The sequence below is a fragment of the Pelmatolapia mariae genome, linkage group LG5, assembly GCF_036321145.2.
Source record: "Pelmatolapia mariae isolate MD_Pm_ZW linkage group LG5, Pm_UMD_F_2, whole genome shotgun sequence".
NCBI lineage: Eukaryota > Metazoa > Chordata > Actinopteri > Cichliformes > Cichlidae > Pelmatolapia > Pelmatolapia mariae.
The window spans coordinates 13,113,309-13,127,708 of record NC_086231.1 but is presented as its reverse complement, the minus strand read 5'-3'; the positions used below and the strand labels follow the sequence as shown (position 1 = coordinate 13,127,708).

General features: G+C 43.7%; 1 long non-coding RNA gene across 2 annotated transcripts; it reads left to right on the top strand.

Annotated features, from left to right (window-relative positions):
- The first annotated feature begins 366 nt into the window (after positions 1 to 366).
- Positions 367 to 2,027, top strand: LOC134627007 (uncharacterized). Of its 2 annotated transcripts, XR_010093863.1 has the most exons (4): positions 367 to 477; positions 1,262 to 1,313; positions 1,482 to 1,544; positions 1,936 to 2,027. It is a non-coding gene; the product is annotated as an uncharacterized LOC134627007 (long non-coding RNA). The 2 variants fall into 2 exon arrangements; XR_010093862.1 differs by lacking the exon at positions 367 to 477 and having other exon boundaries at positions 848 to 1,313.
- Positions 2,028 to 14,400: the final 12,373 nt, after the last annotated feature.

The window sequence follows — 14,400 nt, the reverse complement described above, 5'->3', positions numbered from 1 at the left end:
GTGAAAGACAGAGAGGGAGAGCGAGCGACAGAATTTCTGTTATAACCTTCATTTTATGAACGCACAGTTTGAGCACTCAGGTCGCATCAGAGCATCGGGCCGTATAGTGTGAGACCCTGCATCGTGACCTATGAACTTCTAACCCCTGCGAGTCAATCGTACAGTTTGAGCAGGAGCTGAATCGCGCGACTGAAAAAATCGCACAGTGTGAGCCCGGCATTACCAGTACTTTTTATGCAAAAACGCTGATAAACTCCATTTATTTGAGTTGTCTTAACTTAGAAAAACTAAGTAAGCTGGAAGTTTTGCTTCTCAGTGCGGAAGGATGAAAGATGTGTTTTGAAAATGCCACGTGACTGCCATCCTCCTCCCTCCCGGATCAGTCCGCATGTTCATGGCGCCAGCATTTGTTATGGAATATATTGAGCAAACCTGGAGATATTATTGTTGTCATTGCTGTGGATCTTTACTGACTTGGTGAGTAAATGTTTACTCTTATTCAAACTGATTTTGTGGCTTCTCTTAGTTTAGCACCAGGTTTCTAATCTTGCTAGCTAGTTAGTGTTAGCCTAGCGTTGCTGCTGCCGCTGGGCTCATCTTACTTAAAAATTAACACCACAGTCTTAAAAACCTTACATAAAACTATGTCGGTGAAATTTTCTGTTGATTGTTTGAAATAAATAAGTGAGAAAAGAGCCCAGACAAAATTCTTCGGGAGGTGCAGCCGTTAGGGGTGGGGGGTGGATAACAGAGCTCTCCGAAAACGTGGATGCACTTTTGCAAATATGTGATATTTTGATAAATTAAGTAGATATTTGAGCATTAAATAGCTACATTCTCGCCTGAAAATATCTTAAAAGGTTATTTTGTGACCCAGAAAGGGTAGTCTGGGGAAAAGGAGGATCGCATTTGTCGGCTATGTTTGTCAGAGGAGCGCGGCTAAAAAACTTATTACTTTTTCTGGGTCACAAAATAAACTTTTAAGATATTTTCAGGCGAGAATGTAGCTGTGTAAATTTCAAATATCTGCTCGATTTATCAAGACATCACATATTTGCAAAAATGCTCGGACGTTTTCAGAGACGTCCATTTTTTTCATGCTTTGTGGCAGCTTTTGAACATCTGTGGCATCTATAAATGTCAAATCTAGCCTTTATTTAACAACATAAGCAAACTCTATGTTACGATGATTGCACAGTCATTAAGGATCAAATCAATGTTCTGTTTTTTCTCCCTCTGCTTGCTTCTTACTGTCTTTGAGGCCGATCGGGACCAACACTCCTGTTGTTGGACAGAAAGACATCAACTCAGTGGTAAGTGTTTTGGTTTTCCAATATATTAGCAACTGTCAGTGACATTTATATTAATCAGGCTGAACTTTAATCATACTTTAGATCAGCCTGTTTTACTTATTGTTTTATTTGTGCTTTGGTTTGGGGAAGTTGTTTCTTTACTGGTCTTTTCCTGTCTTCTGTTATTAGACTTGAGATATGACTGCACTATGCTGTTGCTGTGACTCCAGTTAATTCTACAAGACATGCTGTGTAAGTAAACAAACAACAACAGTTTGGTCTGCATTTCTTGAAAGATCACATCCCCCAAACTTAGATTAGAGGGTCTAAACTGTATATAGTGAAGTCTGCAAGTTTTCTAACAGCAAAATTTGTTTTGTACCCAAAATCATTTTGCACAACATTAGAATGAAAGTTATTGGCCATGTTTGCATAGCCCTTTTTAAAATGATGCTTTGATGACATTATTGTGTGTTGGGTGGTGGTCACAGCTATCCAGACTGACAATTGGGACATTGAATGTCACCTCTCCGGTGGGGAGGGAGCCTGAGATTGTCTAAATTGGAGTCTGTTTTATACCAGAAGCAGAAAAAAACATGTTTTAAGAAAGCAATTAAGTTAAAATATGATTGTTTGCTTGCAGGACACCAGGAGAGATGAGTCCTCCGTCACAGATGGTGTGGTCAGTGAAGATGGTCGCCTGCAAGTTCAAGCTCATTGCATCTCCAACCCACATCCTCTGCCACTGTACTTAAGGGAAGTTAAAGACTTTCTTCTGCACCTACATTTGGATCACCTCGATCCATGACAGTCATTCAGGCAGTAATGCCTGGACTAGAAACAAGCCATCCTTAAAATATTACAACATTCCAGCTCCTGTGTTGGAATGGAAAACAAATGTGTTGTTTAAATTAGAGACTGCACTTGTGACAGAACAACAAATATTTTATTTTGATTATATAAGTAATGTAAGTACAAAAAAAACTTGTGGTAGGCCTAAACTTATTTTCAGAATAATTACATCTGAGACTTTGGTTCATTGTAAGATTATAACAGTGATGGCAATATAATTGTTTGTTGTTCAGCAGAACAGTGTCCATTTTTGGCTGTTATACTTTGTTGTGTTTGAAAATAAAAGTTGGGCTGATTTTAACATCATTACAAAAAGTGTTGTTAATTATTTTTAATCATATTCAGGTTACCACAAATTGTTTTTTCATTTAGTTGAACTTGAAATGTTTGTTAGTAGGTAAACAATTAGTATTGTACAGTCAGAAATATCAAGTTATTCTTAATACTGCAGACTTGCAATGTATAAGTTGTCCTAACAGTCATCTTAAGTAAGCTTTACTTAGTTTTTTTGAGGCAACGAGTTTCCATAATTGTTTTGAGTTCTGGGAACTAAAAAAAGGCTGTACAGTGTACTCAAAATGAGTAAGTTGCCCTAACTTGGTCATCTTACGTAAACTTGATCCAATTTTTTTGAGTTCTGGGAACAAATGAGCTTGTACAGAATACTCAAAATAAATAAGTTATCCTAACTTAGTCATTTTTAGCTAAGCTTTACTCAATTTTTTTGAGGCAACGAGTTTCCATAATTTTTTTGAGTTCTGGGAACTAATTAGATTTTACAGTGCATACCTGCTTCATGCCCTGGAGGATGGGACTGTGGCCCCCCACACCCTCTAGCAGATCATTACATTAAGGAACCTTTTAAATACAAGTGCGCTCATGCTCACAGGTGTACACACAGGTGCTCACACACACAAACTACACCCTTTTTGGCTCCTACCTCAAAGCACACTGTGCGCTGTCGATCTTACGTGCTGCACAATAATGTTTAATATTAAGTATGTAGTGTTATATTCCCATATATCATTGTGATGTTGTTTATTCTATTACTCTCATTTTCTTCTGCTTGTTTTCTTTTTTCTTTCTCAACAGGTGATCCAGGTGATCGATATATGTATTTTTTGTCTGCTTATTTTGTTGGTTTTTGTTTTTTGCCCTTTATCCCCGTCCCTCTTCTCCGCTGTTTTTTTTTTTTTGTTTGTTTTGTTTTTTCCCCCCTCTTTCTTTCTCCCTTTTCTTTTCCCCTGTCCCGTATCTAGCAAGTAAAAAAAATAAATAAATAAAATAAACAAAAGGTAAATCAAATGGACCATTACGGCAAGGCTGGGATGGTCCATTTGGTAAAGTAAATCCGTTGGGCATCTTTCTTCGCCTTTAGACAATAATTCTGATGGCAAAAGAACCAAACGGGACAGGTTTAAAAAAAAAAAAAAAAAAAAAAAAGTTCATCTCTGAATGTTTGTAAAGCATTCCTACGTTAAGCTTAACACCCAATATATGGAGCGACTGCCTCTTCTCTCTCCCTCCCTCTCCTGTTGCTACTTCAGTCATGAAACTGATCAATGATCAGCTGATCGGCTTTTCTGTCGCCAATCTCGTCTCTCTTGTTTGTTTTTGGCCCACTTTGCACCAGAAAGAGGAAACCAGCGGCTGAACAAGAGCAGCATGTTTAAGCTTGATAAATTGTTTTTAGAATTTATTTAATATTACTTTCTACACCAGGATCCTTTTCTACGTAGCTGACGGCTGGTAACTGTGCAGGGGCGGGTCTAGCAAAGTTTTGCCAGGGGGGCAGGTAGGGCATTAACAGGGAAAAGGGGGCACAAAGACATACTTTTCTTTCTTATTCTCATTTAAAATGTCTAGCTTTTAGTAAATAACTATCTGAATCTTACAACCAAAGTTTTAATCTGACATAAAATGTATAGAAATCCATTACTGTATATAGTAACTATTAAGTCTAATATACCCTAGTAAGCTATAGTACTTTTTCCTTTGGGAAGGTACCAGAATTGCAGTCTGCAATTCTGTGCAAGAAAGATGTTGAATCTATTTAAATATTGTGGAAAAATAATTGATTTCTGTGCATTTGTTTTACATGTGCATTGAATTAAAGTAGATTATGTTGATTAAGCATTATAAGGCGGAGGGTGGGGGGTGGTTCCCTATTTTTATTTTTATTTTGCTGGGAGTTTGCAACCCTATTACAGGGCTCTAGAGTGCGACCAATTTGGTTGCAAATGCGACCAAATTTTTCAGTGGTGCGACTAAAAAAAAATATTTGGTCGCACCGGTGCGACCAAATATTTTCGGGTAAAAAAAAAAAAAAAATCTCTGCAACTCTCCGTGTGGTCAACAACAGACACACATATGCCCCTATCGTGGACTAAACCAATCAGAGGTAGTCAGGGGCGGGACCTCTCTGATTGGCTGTGGTCCAGTTGAAAGTACAGGTGGAAGAGAGAGGTGAGTAGCTTGAATAAAGCGATATCAATTCATTAACGGATTCCACACAAAGACATAAACACAGAGCGGACCCGACGCATCAGAATCAGATTTGTCTTTCTCGGCTTTCTCACCCCACGGCCCGAACACGGACACGCTGTCGGAGCTTAGCGATTCTGATGCCTCGGGTCCGCGCTGTTTCCGTCTTTTTTGCGCTGATTCTGAGCTGCAGGTTTTGTCTCTCCAACCAAAATTCGCCGAGCCAGCAGCAAAAGAAGCTGCAAATTGCGCTTCACATTTGCTCAATGTCATCATGAATTCCCTCTGACTTTTGCTGTTTTGCTTCCACCACGATAAAAATCACACTTCATGCACAGCTCTCTCTCTCTCTCTCTCTCTGTACTTCAAGAACAGTTTCCCGTCTCATATCTCTGTTTTCTGCATTATTCATTCGCTTATTACCCACCAGTCTACCATTGTTTACAGCGCTGTCGGCCGCTGTCTTTTTCTTTTCTTTTTTCACTTAAATGACCTCGGACAAGAAAGCCTAATTTCTGCTGTTCAATACTGAAGAAATTTAAACTTCTTAAAATTATGCAAAATTGCAGAATATTGCAGAATATTTTTAAGGTTATCTGCTATAAAACGCCAGACCAGGAAAGTCTCCTTGTTTTTCTGTGTTTTATTCTCAGTTACTTTCACACAAAGGCATCTGCTGTGATGTTCACAATTCTGATGAAGTCTCACATGTATCAGTACTGATAAATGATCAGAATTATAATATTTCTGACTGTCTGAGGCTAAATTGAATCGAATCGGGACTTTGAGAACCGGAATCGAATGGATTATAGAAATCAGTGATGATACCCAGCCCTAGTGAGCAGCCTAGGCCCCACAGAAGTGGATGTAGCTGTGGGTAATGAGAAAAGATGAAAAGAACTAATGATAACTTTTGTGTTAAGTTAAGGCCTGATCCGTCTGAAATTCATAGCCAGCTCTGACACGGAGCCATCAATCTTTGAATGCTGAAAAAGCACAGTGTATCCAGGAAACACATTATATGCTGCAATAAATGCACTGCCCAAGTGTCCCCTCTCCCCACTGCCTTTCAGCAGCAGGCAGAAGCAAACAGGTCGTCAGGCCAAGATGATGATTAAGTTTAACATTTTCTACAATATTGACAAAGCACTTTAAGCACAAGTTTGTTAGTCAATAATTTAGAAATGAATATTGTCTGTATGGACTTCCCCCAAAGAAAGTGCACATGTAAAACTGCGGTGTTAAGCGATGCGGTTGAAAAATTTGAGTGCGCCTAACTTTTGTGCCCATGGCAAAAAGTTAGTCTAGAGCCCTGCTATTAGGTTGTTTAATATTTCTGCTAAGTACTCTTTAAAATACCAGAATAGGGAGGATGATGTAGGTTTAAGTTTATTAGATTGATCGGTATTGCTAAACTATGAAATATTTTGTGCAGTGTATTTTTTGCATACAGGTATAACAGAATAGCTTTAGTGTTTTGTTTTTTAAAACTTGAGTATGAACCTATACAAAATGCAGCAAGACATTAAAAAAACAGTTTTGTTGATTATAAAATGAACTATATCGGATTCATATCGGTATCGGCAGATATCCAAATTTATGATATCGGTATCGGTATCGGACATAAAAAAAAAGTGGTATCATGCCATCTCTATTTGTGAGTGTGCACTTTATCCAAAACCTACTAAGGGTTTACTCATCTTTGCCAGTGGGTGGCTGTAGCTCAGGCGGTAGAGCAGGTCAGCTATTGATTGGAAGGTTAGTGGTTCAATCCCTGGCTTCTCCAGTCTGCATGTCGTGAGTGTGAGTGTGAATGTGTATGAATGTAGTTAGGAAGCACTCAGTTAAGAGAAAGTGTGTGTGGTTGAGTGAATGTGGCATGTTGTATAGAGCACATTGAGTAATCTGGAAGAGTTGAAAAATGCTATATGAGAATCAGTCCATTCACTGTCCGAACAGAGTTTTGTCATGTTACTTTTGCACTATTATGCACATGTTGTTATTACATTGCTTAATTAAGGTACACATTAGGCTGACATCTGGGGCTAGAGCTGAAACTGTTCTGGGCCAGAGCTGAAACTGTTCTGGGCCAGCACAGGGCCAGCAGTGTGTCTGCAACTGGCCCGTGGCTGCACACAACTTACACATGGCCCACATACCACAAAGAATGACGGCCCTTTGGTGGCCCAGACCAGGTTTGCCAAAGGTAATCCACACATGGGCCAGCAAAGGACCACCAGTGTGTCTGCAACTGGCCTTGTGCTGGCCTATGTGTGGGCCACCTTTGGCAAACCAGATCTGGGCCACCAAAGGGCCGTCATTCTTTGCGGTATGTGGGCCATGTGTAAGCACATTGTGTGGGCCAGATCCAGACCATACCAATTTTGCTATGTGGGATATATATATATATATATATATATATATACACAGGGGTGTACATAAGTGGTCCGCAGGTGTGCATTTGCTGTCAAAATAAAAGACGCGCACCAGATAAGAAGTTGCAATGCGCGTTTGTGTACATAAGATTTTCTGGAGGAGGACAGACATTTGTTTAGAACTCTTAAAGATGTCGAAGAAGCAAGCTCCTTTAAGCAATTACTTTGGTGTTCCTCCACCTCCAAAGAAATGTCAGAAGGAGTCCGAACCGCAAAAGAAGCGCATATTCTCTGAAAAGCGGTTGCAGGAGGTGAGGTGGCTTCAAACAAATGATGAACGCACAGAGATGTGGTGCAGAATATGCTGTGAAAATCCCACTCTAGCGGACAAAAATACTGCCTGTTTTTGTCCGCAAACGCGCGTTCCAACTTCTTATCTGGTGCGCGTCTTTTATTTTGACAGCGAATGCGCACCTGCGGACCACTTATGTGCACCCCTGTATATATATTACATATATATTAGTGATGTGAAAAATTTAGGCATTAACACAAATTAATCCGCCATCACGGTCAACGCAATTAAAATTTTGTACACAATTAACGCATCCGGAGTGCAGAATGTCTCAAAATCCTTGAAATGTTTCTGTCACAGTGTACAAGGTGGACTCATGTGCTGGACTCCGGGGATTGATGCACACAAGAGAATTTATTAAGGTACAATGTCCAATGAACAAAAGGTGCGGGGCAGTGCTATATACAAAAGGTGAGAGGGGCAGGGCTCCGGGGGAAATCCAGGTGAACACTCTCGTCTCTCTCCAAACAATCCACGCACGAATCCACTCGAACACTCGCCGCTCAGGGAACACTAGGGAAAACAGTCCAGAGGGTCTGCGCACAAAGAAACGCTTGTTAGTTTCAAACACACAACAACACTTGCTAGACGCTTGACTTTCACTGATGCGATTCTCACAACGATCCAGCGAAGAACAGCCGTTGCTTCCTGGCTTAAATGCCATCCACACTGATGAGGCACAGGTGTTTCTTCCTCCGAGGGCGTGGGCCAAGGGCGTGAACCCGTAATGAGTTACGCCCTGGCGAGCGAGATAGAGCGAAAGAGAGAGATAGAGAGAGAAACAGCTGATCAGCGACCAGCTGAACCTCCAGGCCGTAACAGTTTCTGTCAACGCATTTCGGGCAGTTTGTCCAAGTAGAGTTACCTTTGCACATGCGCAAATGGACAGTTGATCTGGTAGTGACAGGCAGTTGAACCAATCAACTCAATAAGGAAGATAATAAACGCACATTGGCCCACTCAATTGGAAATTTGAGCATTAAAAAAATAATAAGACAGAACAGTCGACCGACATATAGATTATGCACATTGTGCAAGAAGGAATTTTCTTTTCACCGAAGCACTTCCAGCTTAAAATATCACATTGATGCGAAGCATACATTAGCTGGGGATGCTGCTAGGAGTTTGGCTAGCACGTCACCCAGGTTGCAACAAACCACTCACGAAGCATCTGGGACTCAGTAAGGCTACCTCGGAAATATTGACTGACACAATTGCCAAGTGGATTGAAACAAACTGCAGACCTATTAATATCGTTGAGAACACACGCTTTACATAGCTTTGGTTCCTCGTTTCAAGGACTTGAAGTGCCTCCCCAAGAGTGGCAGAGAGAGAGTGGATAAACGTTTACAGAGTTTTTGTTAACATGAATGCTCAAGATGTTCAATAAACATATATATTGTAGCGGGTCAGGGCTGTTTGGGGTTTGACAGCTATGTTTTGTTGTTCCAGGCGGCAGTGTTATGTTGCCATGGTTACAGGTGACGCTCTCTCTCTGCGACTGTGTGTTTCTGGGTGGAGAGAGCTGTCACTACCCGATCCGTACCGGAAACCCGATCCGTACCCCGCATGCGCGAAAGGTGTCTACTTCCGGTCGAAGCGTTTTACGATAGTTACGGGTCAGAGTATCTGTTAAGATGTTAAGAATAATAAGTATCTCTTAAAATGTTTCCAATAATGAAACATTTCAATATAATGTAGAAAAAAAAACGAAAAATAAAAAGATAGTTACAGATCAGGACTCCCCGATCCTTACTGCGCATGTGCAAAGTCGGACCGTACAAATCGGGTCTACCTGATCCGTACTGCGCATGTGCAGGGGTTTTCTTCTTCTTCTGTTCGTTTAATGGCAGTTTACTCCCCAGTGTACGAGGATACTGCCACCTGCTGACCGAGCGAATGAGCCCTATTGACCCTGTGCACGAGAAAATGCTAACTTCCTGGTTTGAGACCGGATGTGGGGTTGTACATTTCTGGTAGCTTTAGTTTGCGGTCAATCGCTACTGCGAAGATATACTCCAAAATCATGTCCAAAACTCAAAAACGGAAAGATCGCGTTAAGTTACAAAGAGCAGAAGGTGGGAACACTCACCACTGTTGTGTCATAAAAAATCTAATGATCAATTTTGACGTTTAAAGAGTTTAGATCGATCAGTTATTTACATCAGTCAACACAAGCAGAACTGCATTACAAAATCAGAAGACACATCGTCCACATTCAGAAGCACATCTCTGTATAGTGACTGGTCTTATGATTTAAACAGGCAAATGTTCAGCATTCAAACTACAGGTGAAGAATAGTCAAACCAGATGTTTCCCCATTATGTCGATATCAGCTAGTCAAGTACACACCTACACAGCATGTTAACAAACCATGAAAAAAAGCCACACAAAAAAATGAACGATTGCTGGTAAGGGTTTCTATACATTAGTATTTACGAAGGGAATGTTGTGACTTACCTTCAAAATTACAGTGGTCCCTCGCTATAACGCAGTTCACCTTTCACCTCGCTGTTTCGCAGATTTTTTAGTGCAAGTTTGCATGCTTTTTTTTTTTTACATCACATTGTGTCCTGCGTCCTGATCGCTGCAGACGATCTCCTCCGTGATGTCTCTCCTGTACAGTACAGAATCGCTGCATCGATCGCTAGCAGTGTGACTCTGAAGTGCAGTACTGTATGTCCACGATGTCCACGCGTCAAAAAATAAAATTGGCTACTTGATTTCACCTATCGCTGGTTATTTTTAGAACATAACACCCGCGATAAACGAGGGACAGCTGAGAAATATAACATTTGAATCCCTTTTCTCTTTTGCTCTGAGGCGCGGGGGAAAAATATCGACAAGTCGATGAACATCATTTACAGATATATTGGGTAAATGCCCAAGACATCTATAGAAATGTAAATCACCGCTTGATTCATTCATTTGCTTAACTTGTTTTGGACCGTAAACAAGGCGCGAATAGGACACCGGAAACAAAGCTCCCCACAGGAGTTTCCGCACCGGAAGTAGCATATGCTAACGTGCACATAGTCAATTGTAAACTGAATTAGCGTCATTACAAACGTGTGTTAAATTTGATTTAGGGATAGTCGAGTGTGTTCATGCTTGTCTGTGTGGAGAGGATTGATTAGAATAGTGATGATGATGTTCACTATCACTGTCAATTGTCAGTAAACACTTCATCTGGCTGATGAATCTTCACGTGACATATTGCTAAGTCAGTATTATTAAGTCTGTAATTAGGCGCCATTCTTCTTATTTTACGGCACTGTTGTTCAATCGGGGAATGCTCTCTGTTGAGGAGAAAAGCATGAATTTATTTGTATACGGATTATCCATTGTTTAAATGTCCCGGTAGTCGAAAAGGAGGCAGAGCTGTTGAGAAATGCTAGGAGCTAACTGGGTGCTAACCGTATCATTCAAATATATTGAATGTCGCAATGTTGGCAAAGAGAGGAAGTGACGTAAGATTTGCGCATGCGGGGTACCGATCGGGTTTCCGGTACGGATCGGGTAGCGACAAGAGCGCCTTTTTGTTGTTGTTGTGTTTTCTGTTGAATGCTAATAAACGGCTGTGCTCCCTGGCTAACTCGCAGGAAGCAAGACCAAACGACACCTCTGTCTCCTCCTTGTCTGAGCTCGCCACATTGGTGTCAGAAGTGGGATAGCTCACCCTCGTTGGAATGGAGAGAGACATTCAGAGGCTAGAGCAAGCCGTCGAGGAGAGCATTCGCTGCTTTGGGAGCTGGCGATTGGAGCGGGAGGAAGCGACCGGCCATGTAAGTCCCCCGACAGGTCCCAACGGCGCGAGCGCACTGCAGCGACATCAGTCCACGGCGGCTGAGGGGGCGAGGGAGCAGCGGCCCCTCGCGACAGATGCTAGGACAATGCTTCGTGGGCTGCCTCTGTTGTCCGACACGCCGAGCCCCCGACAGCGAGCTGTGTTGCAACAATGCCAGCTAAGGTACCGAAATACAACGGGCTAACCCCGCTAGAGCCCTACCTCTCACAATTCTGGCTAGCATCGAGGCATAGTGGCTGGAGCGACGAAGAGGCTGCTACACACCTAGCGCTAGCATTGGAGAGAGATGCACTGCAGGTACTCCTTGACCTACCCCCGACAGAGCAGCATGAGCTCCAGGCCCTCACCATGGCCCTCGAGAGGCGATTGGGGCAGCGGCACTCCACTGATCAGAGCAGGGAGCAGCTGACCAACCAGCCATCGGGCAGGGGAGAGCCTGGGCACCTTTGTAGCTGATGTGTTGCTATATACTCGTCGTGGCTACCCGGAGTTCCAAGCAGCAGCCCGTGAGGAGCTTAGCCTGCATGCTTTTCTGCGAGGACTCTTTCCAGAGCGACTGCGTCAACACGTCCGGCTGGCCATCCCTCGAACTGTCCGTGAGGCGCTCCTTGAGGCTGAAAGGGCCGAGCTGGTGCTCACCTAACCAGCAGGTGACCCCCCAAACTACCCCCAAATCAGAGCCGCAGACTGCGACAGGGAGGGGAAGGTCGCGGAGATATGCCAGCTGCAGCCCTCGGTGCCTCGAAGGCGTCCCCATTGACCGACCGACCGCTGCTACTGGTGCGATGAGCCTGGCCTCATCCAGAACTACACAGCCTCAGGGAAACGAGGGGGGGAGCGGTGTAGCACGGGGACCACCGCTCCAGCTTCCTGGCCCCCTGCAAGTACGATGCACATTGGTGGCCCCATCGGGCACATCAAGGGACTCTACCTGATCTGCTGTGTCGAGGGCCAGCCCTGCCGGGCACTGGTGGACACGGGGTCTACCATTTCCCTAATACAACCTGGGGTGCTCCCTGGGACGTCCGGGCCGCTTGTGATGGGTTGGTCACCCACCGACACCCAGCTGATGACGGTGACGGGGGAGAGGACTGACATGCAAGGGAAGAAACCGTTGCGGATCCGAGTGAAGGATCTGGAGCTGGTGCATGACTTCTGGCTTGCTGTCATCCAAGACCAGTGCATCATCGGCCTTGATCTGCTGACCAGCTGGTTGGCCTGCATTGACACCGCGAAGCTGGCTATCACTCTTGGTACAGAGACTCTGGCCCTCCAGTGCGGTCAAAAGCAGGGAATGGAGGGGACCAGAGACAGACAAGCCGGGCTTCAGGCAGCTGCCACTCAACAGACTTCAGACGCCGGTGGCTCTGGACCATCTCTACTCGCCTCAGCCCCAGCCTCTAGGCCCGACAAACCTCCCTCGACCGAGACAACCCAAGCTGTTGATGACCTGTGGCAGCGCAGCAGCGTGCCAGAGGTTGAGGTGCCTCCTGGACGAGAATGTGGACATCTTTGCCGCTAGTGACAAAGACTCCAGGCAGACACGGCTGGTTCAGCACACCATCGACACCGGCTCTGCTCAACCCATCCGTCTGTGCCCACACCGGCTGCCCCTCTCAAAACGACAGGAGCGGGCCCAGGAGGCACTTATGTTGCCATGGTTACAGGTGACGCTCTCTCTCTGTGGCTCTGTGTTTCTGGGTGGAAAGAGCGCCTTTTTGTTGTTGTTGTGTTTTCTGTGGAATGCTAATAAACGGCTGTGCTCCCTGGCTAACTCACGGGAAGCAAGACCAAACGAGACCTCTGTCTCCTCCTTGTCTGAGCTCGCCACAATATATAAAGGGAAGGTGTTAAAGTGGGATTCAACAGGTGGAGGCTAATTGTGGGGAAAAGAATAATAACTAGGGATGGGTATCGTTTAGGTTTTATCCGATACCGGTGCCAAACCGGTACTTTTGAAATGGTGCCGGTGCTTAAACGGTGCTCAAACCGGTGCTTAAAGAATGGAGAACACAAAATTGGTCCAAAAACCTCTCATGTTCAGCTGTTTTTTTGTAAAAAAAGATAACAATGTTAGCCTTTTCTGCAGCTATAGGGCATATATGGTATCACTCTTGGCTGGAAGCAGTGCTTAATCAATGAAAAAAACACAAACTTTGTCCAAAAACCTCTCATGTTTAGCTGTTTTTTTGTAAAAAAAAGATAACAATGTTAGCCTTTTCTTCAGCTATAGGGCATATTTGGTATCACTCTTGGCTGGAAGGAGTGCTTAATCAATGGAAAAAACACAAACTTTGTCCAAAAACCTCTCATGTTTAACTGTTTTCCACTTTTTCTTTGGTCATTTTAGCCTTTTTGGCCAGGGTGAAGGGAGTAGCTGCCATCAAACAAGAAGACAGCCGCATGTAACTACGACGGTGTTTGCTAGTTCACCTTACGTGCATTAATGTAATAACGTGGTTAGCGTACTCAACGTAAATTACACACGAACAACATTAAGCTACTCACGCAGAGGAGAACGGCTGCTGCTGCCATCATCATCCGTCATCATTTCTGCTACGCTGACAGGGCTAGGGGCCAGGACTCTACTCTTCGGCTTCTTGGGGGATGGTGCTAACTCCAGGTCCGATAACAGGCACCACACCCGCAGAAGATGTGCACAGTGTGAGGTCTCACAGCAAGCTATCAAACACGGCGCATTTCTCGCCTTTAAAAAAAAACGCTATGCGTCGCCAGGTGTTTCATCAGATTTGAGGTGTTACCTCCTTTGACAGTATCACAGTATCACCTTAAAGCACTTGTTGCAGGCTGCTGAGTTTGCATCTTTTGCTGTGAAGTACAGCAAGACTTTTGATCGCTTCGCCTTGGGCATTTTTAATCTGTAGCGCTGCTCTAAAAGAACGTACGTACCTGGCCCCGCCTACTATCCTCGGAAACGTAAAATGATTGGCTAGAATTGGCTCAGGAAACAAAAAGCACCGAAATAAAGCACCGAAATGTGCGCTGCTTTTCGGTCTGGTTACTACCGTTTATGTCAGAACCGGTGCCATCATGGCACCGGACACCGGTACCCATCCCTAATAATAACTGTCAATAATTTCTATTGCGAGCTCCAGTAGATTTTCTAAGTGTACAAGCTGTGATCAGTTGACCTGCTGCTCTTTGTGGATGTGCACAACTTAATTCAACCAGATGTAAGCAGATATTTCATGAGTTGTCCTGACTGATTTCCATCCT